Genomic DNA, 11,633 nt, shown 5'->3' with positions numbered 1-11,633 from the left:
ATGTCCTCAGAACTTTTCAAGTTCAGGGTACGTGGCCTCTGAAAACTGGGTATTATTCTAGGGCAAAAGGGAATCACAGCACCACGACGGCCCCTGCGGGGTGGCCTGCCTCTGCCTGTCCTTTTTTTTTTGGATTAGTGGTACTATGCGTGCAAGCTACTGTGAGACCAGATATGACTGGCACTGTGCAGTGGCAGAGGTTGGCAGAGTACACACTGTAGGCCTAACACACCCACTTGAAGACAACTAACTGCTATTCAATCTATAACAGTGAAAAAAAATGTTTTGTTTTTAAATGCAAGCTATTGTGACACCAGATATGAGTGGTGGCACTGGGCAAGTGGGCACAGTATCCACTGTATCCACTCTGACACAGAAGCTGGCAGGCAGGCACCTGCAATTAGATTACACAGGAAAAAAAAGCAGACTGATGTTCTAGCCCTAAAAAGGGCTTTTTTGGAGATCAGATGAGTCCTTCAGGACTGTATTGGACACTGAATACCCTAGCCTAGCTATCCATTTCCCTATCAAATCAGCAGCAGCTACACTTTCCCTCCTCTCACTAAGAATACAGCTTCAGAATGAATCTAAAATGGATGCTGTACAGGAGGTGGGAGGGTCTGGAAGGGTCTGGATTGGCTGAAATGTGTCTGCTGACTGTGAGGCACAGGGTCAAAGTTTACTCAATGATGACGAATAGGGGGCGGATCGAACCGCGCATATGTTCGCCCGCCGTGGCGAACGCGAACACGCTGTGTTCGCCGGGAACTATTCGCCTGCAAACCGTTCGGTACATCACTACTGAGAACATGCCCACAATGCCTGCCCAAGAAGTACTCAACTTAAGTTAAACTATAAATACAGCATTCAGACACTATAACTTACCAGATCACACACACACACACACACACACAACCATTTCTTCACCACATTAGGTATCATATAGTGTCATATGTTTATTATAAATAAACTCATAAATACCTATAGAGCTTTGTGTTATATTTCTATCTGTATGTACAGTATCTCACAAAAGTGAGTACACCCCTCACATTTTTGTAAATATTTTATTTTATCTTTTCATGTGACAACACTGAAGAAATTACACTCTGCTACAATGTAAGTAGTAAGTGTACAGCCTGTCTAAGAGTGTAGATTTGCAGTCTCCTCAAAATAACTTAACACACAGCCATTAATGTCTAAACCGTTGGCAACAAAGGTAAGTACACCCCTAAGTGGAAATGTCCAAATTGGGCCCAAAGTGTAACTATTTTGTGTGTCCACCATTATTTTCCAGCACTGCCTTAACCCTCCAGAGCTTCACAGGTTGCCACTGGAGTCCTTTCCCACTCCGCCATGAAGACATCACGAAGCTGGTGGATGTTAGAGACCTTGCACTCCCCCACCTTCCGTTTGAGGATGTCCCACAGATGATCAATAGGGTTTAGGTCTGGAGACATGCTTGGCCAGTCCATCACCTTTACCGTCAGCTTCTTTAGCAAGGCAGTGGTCATCTGAAGTAATGGAAAAACTGGTGAGTATAAGTGCTCAATATTTATAATTAGCAGCAAATCACCAAAAAAGGTTCTCTCCACCCTTGTGAAGTGGATAGTAAAGATAACAGACAAGAGGTGATCAGCGCTGAAGATTATATATACATACGATACAGATGATGTTCTTAGTATATGAATCTATAAGTACAAAGCAAGAAACAGATTATGGTGCAGTACAGTAGATGTTTGTGAAGGGAGTACAAATGGGCAAAAGTACACACTTACACTTTTTAGAGCTGTCTCACCTCTCTTACGAAGGCCTGGATGGAATAATCTCTGTCTATGGATATAAGTGGAGGGTCTTTGGAGCTTGTCTTCAGGATGGAGAAGGTATATGTGAAAAAAGACAAACTAGGAAATCCAATGGTAAAGTTGTAACAGAGCTCCTTGTACCCCTGGCAGGCTACCTGTGCGAAGGACAGCTTCCTAGCTGGACTTTGGGACAAACCTCAGCACTCTTGCCCTCAGTCGCCGTGGCTTGACTGGGTGTCCTGGAACCGCTCCCTCCTGGAGCCGAATGGGGAATTAGCTCTAGACACCCCCAGGCACTGGACGACACTCAGTCCTGGGAGCTCTAGTCCTTACAAGAACTTTCCCAGTTGAATCCCCTGCAAGCTGGAACAGCAGACACAGGAGTAAATCTTCTTTCCCTCCAATAACAGGACAACACATAGTTTTGGACTGTACGCTGGAATAGATTTTAATGAAGCCACACTTATCCTTATATGACAATCCCCATGCAAGACATATGCCCACATGGACCTTGTTAGGGACAGGGACACAAACTTGCAAACCAAGAATAACACATTTACAATGTAAGGCACTCCCACACATGACACAAAATCCCTCCCCTCTGCTTGGGAGATAATTGGATCAGTAACTGTACTAATTCTAATCCAATTATCTCCAAGCACAGAAAAAACATACATTTCTAAAAAGTCCCAAAAGTACCCCAAAACACATGATCTCCCCACAATTGATAGCCCTGATCTTGGTGACCAACATATCCAAAAATCACCCAGTTCATGGGTTCAGAAATTCTATGGAAGTCATTTATTTGACCAACCACAGGCACGGTCCCAGTTCCAGAGAATCAGGGCTTGTGGTCGGTCTAGTTCGGCAGTTTGAAAATGAACAAACTATTGAACAGAGTCAATCGTTTTACCTTGGAGCTTGTTCCCCTCATCCAGATGAATGATCTCGCCGAACAGTGCCCTTCTAAGTTGAATAGAATCAAACTCAGGCGTTGATTAAAGTCCAGCGGTGTTTGGGAGTTTCTGCATCCGATTTTAGTTCAGGAGATTCATGCCCAAACACCGCTGCCTGCGTTCATGCGAACAAGATGGCCGCCACCTTGTGGTTGTCTATAGGAATTGCGGCCACCCAGACGAATAATTAGAAGACTGCAGTGAGAAATGTTCCAAGTTGTTAATAGGTGTTAACAAGCTCCAGGGTGGTCTCTGGTTCGTGCGGTTGTTTGGTAAATGAACCATATAATGCCAATCGCAAGGTCCATAGTCTGTGGGCAGGAGGCTGGCAAGCAGGCTCCTCCTGGAGCTTGGGCAAAACTCAGGTAAAAAGGGGACTTTATCACAATAGTATATAAAACAATTGGTAAAAATATCCTACTTACATCACCCAGAGCAATGTCCTGCTCTGGTATGAAGAACTTGCGGTGGAACAATCCCCGCCTAGGGATATATGCTGGAACCAAAAGGATGATGAGGGCTTTATGAAGGATGTACTCCACAGGTGATGATGTATAAAATAGTAGGTTTATTAAATAAAAAGCTGGAAACAACAGCTATATAAGTAAAAACAAATAAGAAACCAACTGTGGATAAAATAAGTCCTAACTTAGAGCGTTTCGCCAAAGGCTTTCTCAAAAGTGGAAAAAAAAAAAAGTGGAGAAAAAAATTCCACTTTTGAGAGCCTTTGGCGAAAAGCATTAAGTGAGGACTTATTTTGTCCACAGTGACTTTGGCTATTCCTGACTATTCTGATTTCTGGTTTCCCTGACTTGGCTTTCTTATCAATCTTGTGTATTTCTGGCTTCCTTGACCTCGGCTTTTCCTTGACCATTCTCTGTCTTTCAACGTATTAATCCGGCCATTCTAAGGACCAGTTTACGTTCTATCTATTTTTCTATTCTATGTAGATGTTACATAGTTTTGTGTGTTGGATAACATTGGTAGTCGTGACAATGTCTTGGCACACCCGTGGTTTCCTTATAAGGCAGTCTTTATTAGACTCATCAGAGGGGAGCCAGAGTGGCGAAACGCACGTCAGGGGCACCGAGAGGTGCACCTCCTAACCACCAAACTCAGAGTGTGCCTTCAACATCAGACCTAGCCTCCTTATCGCGGGAGTGCCTTTCTCTTCACTGAACGCTTCAGTGATTGTATTAGACTCATCTAGTCATCTAATAAAAAGTATTGGTTTCAACATCACACCTAATTCCATTATCTACCAGATATTAAGATTGGGTTGGGGGACTTAGGATTGGGTTGGGCGACTTAGTTATTAGGATTTTGGGGTAAAGGATGCCCTCGAAGGCACAATGGGATCTTTATGCCTCGTTTCCACTGAGCGGAGCGGTTCGGGTCGGTTCGGTACGGTTCGCTATTTTGAGTGTTTCCATTATGAAAGTGGCCCATACAACCGAACCGTACCGCACCATTCAGGGTCCTGCTTCAGATGCAGGGCCATAGGAAATTGTACGGTACGGTTAGGGCGGAGCTACTATACAATCCATTGATTGGATAACACGCTAGCCATTTTTTCTAAACCCCCGCATGGCCCCTGAAGGTCTGAATTGCAGTGGAAACGCTCACCTGAATAGGCTAGACCATTCTAAACCTTCCAAACTGTACCGATCCGCTCAGTGGAAACAAGGCATTAGTGAGTAGATATAGTATACCATAGTGTCTACAGCTTTCTTTCTTACCACTTTTCCTACCTTTCCCTTTACTGCAACATTGTTGCAATCCTGTATCAGAATTTCTGTATATTTGGCAACAATATCTATACAAGTTGCTGTAACTTCTTTTCACTAGGTTCTCCCAACTTCTGGCTATTAGACTCATTTTATATTAGTGGATCGCTTCATTTACTACGAATCATGTTTATGCTTCCTATATGACATGTTATTCGGAGTCCAGCCCAATAGGTGCTACCTTAATTGGGAATACCTCTTTCAAGCAATCAGTAGCACTTAGTTGTTTGTCCACTTTATACCCTGGTTCTTTTCATCTATTCAATTGTTGTCATTCACTGCAGGGAACTACACATACCTATGTCTTATTTACCACTAGAGGGCACTCCTTGACTCCATTGTCAAACAGAACAAATACAGTGTCCCCTTTATACTAATGCTCATATACACACATTATGTTGTTGTAGGTAGGATTTCTTCATGCCCCCAAAGTGCTTGCTTTCTATGTTTGTAGCACTTAGTGATGACATTTGATTTTATTGATGGCACATACTTTTTATTTAGAAAACATATTAAAAGTTAAGTTTAAGCATTTTGTTCAGAATATAGTTGCACTCTTCATTCCCTTAGTGGACATCCTTAACTACTCTTATAAATCACTTGTTCGTTGGTTATAGATAAGGGGTTACTCCCCACTTTGGAGTTCTATATAGATCTTGCTGTTTTCTCAACTTGTCATCTACTTTTTCTTCTGTTTTAAAGAAAGCTAGCTCAGACATAAAGAAAAGAAGAACAGATTCTGAGAGGAAGAAAAAAGGAAACAATAGGAGAAAGGGAAGTTCGACGTGACAGTGTCACTTTAAGGTATTGGACCCTTCACATCCAGGGGCGGGCTGGGCAAAAGGGGCAGGGGGAGGCAATTGCCCCCCAGACTGCCCTAAATCCAGAGCCGTCTTTCCAGCAAAATAAATTTTAAAAATCTCGCCCCCCCCATTGGCCCGCGTTGCTGGTATTACGGCTGCACCGGGGCCCACACACTAATGGGGGCCCACCGAGTGGCCCATAAACTTAGGGACATTTGGTGAGCATGTTTCAGCAGGGGCCGGTTGGGAGCTGTGGCACTTTAACAGCACGAACTGGCCCCTTTATGGCAGCATGGGAGGAAGTGTAGACTGTGAATCACTTCCTCCCACAGTGACGATGAGCCGAGCGGGAGAGAGGCAGTATGAGAGCCAGCAAAAAGAGCCAGACCCCAACTCTCAAGCACCCTAGCCAGCACACTGGACCCCAGGAAAGGTACCAGCAAAGGTAGTAAACTGGCTTTAAAAGTGTAAAGTGTGCGTCTATGTCTGTGTGCCAGTATGTCTGTGTGCCAGTATGTCTGTGTGTGTGTGTAAGTCAGTATGCCAGTAACAGTGTGTGTGTGTGTGTGTGTGTGTGTGTGTGTGTGTTAGTGTGTGGCATGGATGGTGAGCTGATTCAGTGGTGCAATGGGCCACTTGACTGAATTTGCCCCCCAGGCCTAAGGCTGCCAGCCCTCCCCTGTTCACATCAAACTGAAAATGGTAAAAGTTTTGTTGAAAAATACTAGAATGGTGTCATATGATTGCCTTGACATTATTAATGGCTCATCAGAGGTCACTAATGTACTAATATTATAAAATGATAGATTGGAATGTACCTCATGTTGCCTCATGGGTTTGCAGGTATGATTTGACTATAATTCTCATAATGCATAGCCATCCTTAATGGGGTTTGGAGTCAGACAAAAACTGCATGGATACACTAACTCAGTCCATATATGGGAACAACATTAGCAATGCAATATCACAGCAGGGGAAGATAAACATAGTAAATTAAAATAAATAGTCTGGTAATACAGGTAATAAGGATCGATACACAAAAGTAAATCTATGTAGAGTTAATTTGTCAGAAGATGATTTAGGGAGACCCATAAAATATATAGAGCCATAGCTTTAATAGAAAACACAATTACTTAAAGTATTTTTTTTAATCAAATGGCTATAGTGATAACTTGGATTATGACACCTATGGACTAATTCTCTTTCATTAAATACAGCTTTTAGACCAATACCTGTGCTTGAGATTCACAAAGACTATGCAGCCCCATGCATTTGACCTGCAAGAGGGAGCTAGGAGTCAGTTTCTACAGCTGGTTCCAGGGACTCTTCGTTAATCACAAGTTCTAGCTCACTCAGCATGATGGATAGCTTCAATTGAGTCATACAGAAGCCACTGCACAATCTGCCCTTTTCTAATCTGCCCCAGATGCATTTTTTACTACTGCACATTTGAGGTAGACAAGAAAAATGGAAATTAATGACCCTTTTGTTTTTGTTTTTAATATCACTGATTGTCTACATTAGTCATTCCTTCACTTTTTCAGGTTTATCACTTCCACCTATTCTCATAGCAGCCTTTTGCAGAGCGATACAAATATTAGTCCTTATTGGAACCTTTATGAATTGCTTGAATATATCATGTTTCAAAGCAATGAGATGACCAAAAGTACCTTTGTTCACTCCCGTAAAATAGTTCTGTTAGATGTACTTGTATGAAAAATGGTAATTATTAAGGAGGGGAGGAAGGGTGTTCCCAAACAGGTATAATGTACACTTTTACAAGAATGTGTGTAATTCAGCAATGAAAAAGTTGAAAACAGGAAGGATTCAATTATCTTGAGGTGGGGGAGATCATAAATGAACTCTTGTTATGTGTTTGTGACATACTGTAATAATATCCCAGTTAATGAGGTATGACATAAACTCTACATGTGAAGAACTCTTCCGTTCAGATGTTCAAGATCGCTACATTAACACTTTGTGTTTATCTCTTAATCACATGCACAATCATTTTAATGTCAATCAATAGAAGTAAAAAAAATGCAAAGTAAAACTTGGTTTACATGCTGGTTATGAAATATTACCACCTTGTCAAATGCTGGGGCAAGCTCCCTAAACATTATGCTGTTTTGCAAGGTCTAAAGTGGAAAAGAAAACATAGCAACTGCAAGCTAGCTCTGTATCTTGATTAAGAGAATATGTGCATTTAGATAGAATGAAAGACTAAAGTACATCTATAAACGGTGTGTGGAAATTAGACTTGTTAGGGTTTTGGTGTTGTGGAGCTCATGGTATAGGAACTGACTGCTCCGTGGAACATGGAAGTGCAAGGCAACAGTTAAGCAGTTAAGCAGAATCCAAAAGCATAAGGTCGGTCCGGGCAGCAAAGTTTGTAGGCAGTAAGATGGTCAAAAGGATCAGTAAGCAGCTCAGGAGCAATAACGCACAGCAACATGTGAGCCGTGACATGCATTGGCAGAACTAAAGTAGAGAGGGCCCTAGTGTCACTGTAATTTATTATTGCACTATGGAATATTGTCCTTTAATGTACTTTGTGTAGTGCATTAATGATCTGCCTGCCTGGTAGAGATGCTATTGTCAATGTCAAAAGAGGTTAATTTGATTGTATCGAAGGTCAGAAGTTTGTTTTTGTTTTTTAGCCCTAATTCTCTTTGGTGCTGCCTCCCCCACACCCCTCCCACTCCCCCACAGAGGTCAGTTGACAGGAGGGAAACGCCTTAACTCCACCTCTAGACCAGGCGTGGTAATCCACAACGTATTTTTTTCATCTTTGTTGCCGGAGACCCCTTGGGCACAAGTTTTACTTTGAAAACCTAAGCAAGTAAGTGTTTAGGACTTCTGTTATTTTATCCCTTTTGGTTTTATCTGTTGTTAGTGTAAATAATTAGGTTTTATTTCATCTATTTTTTTGTTTGCACTGTCACCATTTTCTTGCTCGTAATAGATATTCCTTTATTAAGTTCTGCCTTTGTCTGAAGATACTAATTAGTATTTTTGCAAATCCTTAAATATTGTGCTAAGTTATATTTAGTGGTTTTTTATTATTAAGTTTACCTGGGAGACCAAGGCACCCCATTTATGAATTGTCTTGGTGGTGGCAGAGTTAAAATAGTAATAGTTACATTATTATGTTTAAGGGTAGGTAGTGTTAAGGGGGATTTTGTCATTATTTCCAGTCTAGTGCAGACAATGGTGAACTTTACCCTTTCACCACCACAACTACGTCACGCACTCTTGGCGTAGGGTGCGTTCGTGACACCTAGTGCAAGACATTTTTTGGGCCCCCCCCCTACCAAAAGGTAGATCTCCATCTGTAGTACAACTCCTACACTCCTGTTTCCTACAGGAGCAGAGGATGGCTTCCCTGCAGTCCAGTATGTTCTGAGTCCTCTCTGCCTCTCCTGCGTGGTTGTTATAGCTGGGAGGAAGTCACCAGCTGTCATTATTACAGCATGGGCCACTCGATGGGCCCCCTCAGTGTGTGGGTAGTTCCCCCCCCCCCCCCCCCCCCCTCAGTACTGGCGGTAGTTCCGCCGCTGGTGGCATGGTCATCTTCGGGGACACTGACAGCTGCACGGAGAAGTGGATAGGAACAACGCAATTAACCAAGTTGAGAGAATTCAGTGACAGGACTTGTCCAATTGTTTGTAGGGAAATGCACATTGGCCTAAATTTTGGAAGAATGATTCATTCATCTATGAGGTGACAGAATGAAAGGAAAAGGAATTGTTTCATGGACAAAATATATACATGCAAGTCATATTGTTTTTTGTTACTTAATTGGTCAACCATGAGTTAAAGTCAAATCTTTAGGCATGTGGAGTGTGACAAGGAAAATGTGGAAGCTTTATGGGTAGATATCTGCTTGGTGCAAACGAAGGGAAATCGATTATTGGTTGGGATATGTTATAAACCACCTAATGTAAAAATTAATGAGGAAGAACAGCTGTTAGAGCAAATTGGGAAAGCTGCAAATCTGGATAACACATTAATTATTGGAGATTTTAATTACCCGGACATACATTGGATAGAGTCACTAGTACTTCAGCAAGGGGAATCAGGATTTTGAATGTGTTAAATGACACCTTCATGTCACAACTGGTACAAGCACCAACTTGAAAGGATGCTTGTCTCGATCTCGTTATAACAAACAATGCTGATCTTTTGACCAACATTCAAGTAGAGGAGCATTTGGGAAATAGTAATCACAATATGGTAATTTTTTTAAATAAACTCAAAAAAGCAAAAGCACTTGAGGTATACTAAAACTAAAAAAATGTAAAAAGCCAATTTCAATAAGATTAGGGCAGCTCTACAACATATCGAATGGCATAAACTCCTTGGTGAAAAAAAACACTGAGGATAAATGGAAACTCTTCAAACAAATATTAGAAAGGTACATTTCTCAGTGTGTACCATTGGGTAATAAATATAAAAGAAACACATTTAAACCAATGTGGCTTAGTAGAGAAGTAAAACAAGAGATTAAAAAGAAAAATATTAAAATGTAGGTACACTGGAAAAAGAGAAATTTTAAATAACAATTTTTCTTTAGTATATATTAATGAGGATCCTATGGCAAGAGATATGCAAATGATTGCTTCAAAAAAATGCAGATAACTTGTGATTGGATGACTCAAGACAAGGTGCTACAGCAGTTAAAAACAATTATGTAAATAAATAAAGCTCAGGGGCCTAACGGTTTTCATCCACGAGTACTTAAGGAGCTAAGTGGGTAAATAAGTGAACCTCTGATTTAATCTGTCAAGATTATTTTGTTTCAGGTATTGTACCAGAGGATTGGAGGAAGGCAGATGTCGTTCCTATATCTAAAAAGGATTCAAAATCCTTACCTGCAAATTATAGACATGTGAGCTTAACTTCTGTGACTGGGAAAATATTTGGGGCTATTAAGGGATAATATTCAGGAATTTATTGGGAAGAACTTTGCTATAAGCAATAATCAGCATGGTTTTATGAAACATAGGTCATGTCAAAAATTGCATTCTACGAAGAAGTATAGATCAGGGTGTTGCAGTGGATGTGATCTACTTGGATTTTGCCAAGGCATTTGATACGGTTCCTCATAATAGGTTAGTCTTCAAACTAAAAGAAATTGGTCTAAATGATTATTCTTGTTCTCGGGTAGAACATTGGCTTAAGGATAGAGTAAAACAAGTTGTCATTAATGGTAAATTTTCAAACTGGACAAAAGTGGTGTCCTTCAGGGTTCTGTTTTGAGAACACTTCTATTTAACATATTTAGAAATAATCTTGCAATAGGCATGAGAGCCATGTTTTAGTGTTTGCAGAAGACACAAAACTTTGTAAAGTAAAATGTGAGCAGGATATTGCTTTACTGCAGAGAGATTTAGATAGATTGGGGGACTGGGCACTAAAATGGCAGGTGAAATTTAATGTAGAGAAATGCAAAGTTATGCATTTAGGGGTCAAGAATGCACAAGCAACTTACATCATAAATGGTAGTGAATTAGGGATAACCACACATGAGAAGTATTTGGGAATTGTTATAGACAACAAATTAGGCAGAAATATGCAATGTCAATCTGCAGTTGCTAAGGCCAGTAAGGTTTTGTCATGCATAAATTCTCAGGATGAAAATATAATTTTGCCTCTTTATAAATTGCTGGAAAGACCTCACCTTAAATATGCTGTGGAATTTTGGGAAACTGTTTTAAAGAAGGATATCATGGCACTAGAAAAAGTGCAGAGACGAGCTACACAATTGATAACAGGAATGGAGCATTTTAGTTACAAGAAAGGTTTAAAAACATCCATACAGATGTTTAAACAGCAATTGGATAAATACTTCCAAAAACATAACATACAGGGATATAATTTCTAATTAGTGGGGTAATAGCTACTTGATCCAAGGAGATATCTGACTGCCATTTTGGGGTCAAGAAGGAATTTTTCCTAGTTTGTTGCAAAATCGGAAGCGCTTCAGACTGGGTTTTTGCCTTCTTTTGGATCAAAAGCAAAATTTATATGTGAGGAAGGCTGAACTTGATTGTGGGGATATTTATGGGATAATAATAGTAAACAGTTGAGAATTGCCCACTATTTCAATTCTCAGATCCCAAAGATCGTTATCGTGTAAGTGAAATGTATTCCATATAAATAAAATCACAATTTGTTATAAAAATATATACAATTTATTGTGACAATTTAAATAATAATAATAATATGTAACATGCGTGATAATAATCAATGAATATTCAGTATAACATGGTATGCAATTAA

The 11,633-nt window shown here is 40.5% G+C and overlaps 1 long non-coding RNA gene across 1 annotated transcript in view; it reads left to right on the top strand.

Annotated features, from left to right (window-relative positions):
* Positions 1 to 5,715: 5,715 nt before the first annotated feature.
* Positions 5,716 to 11,633, top strand: part of LOC134596054 (uncharacterized) — a 39,296-nt gene continuing 33,378 nt past the window's right edge. The window contains exon 1 of the long non-coding RNA XR_010090332.1: positions 5,716 to 5,793. This is a non-coding gene — a long non-coding RNA (uncharacterized LOC134596054). The remainder of the gene's footprint in view (positions 5,794 to 11,633) is intronic.

Source organism: Pelobates fuscus, chromosome 1, assembly GCF_036172605.1.
Source record: "Pelobates fuscus isolate aPelFus1 chromosome 1, aPelFus1.pri, whole genome shotgun sequence".
Taxonomy (NCBI): domain Eukaryota; kingdom Metazoa; phylum Chordata; class Amphibia; order Anura; family Pelobatidae; genus Pelobates; species Pelobates fuscus.
This window is presented reverse-complemented; position numbering and strand designations above follow the sequence as displayed.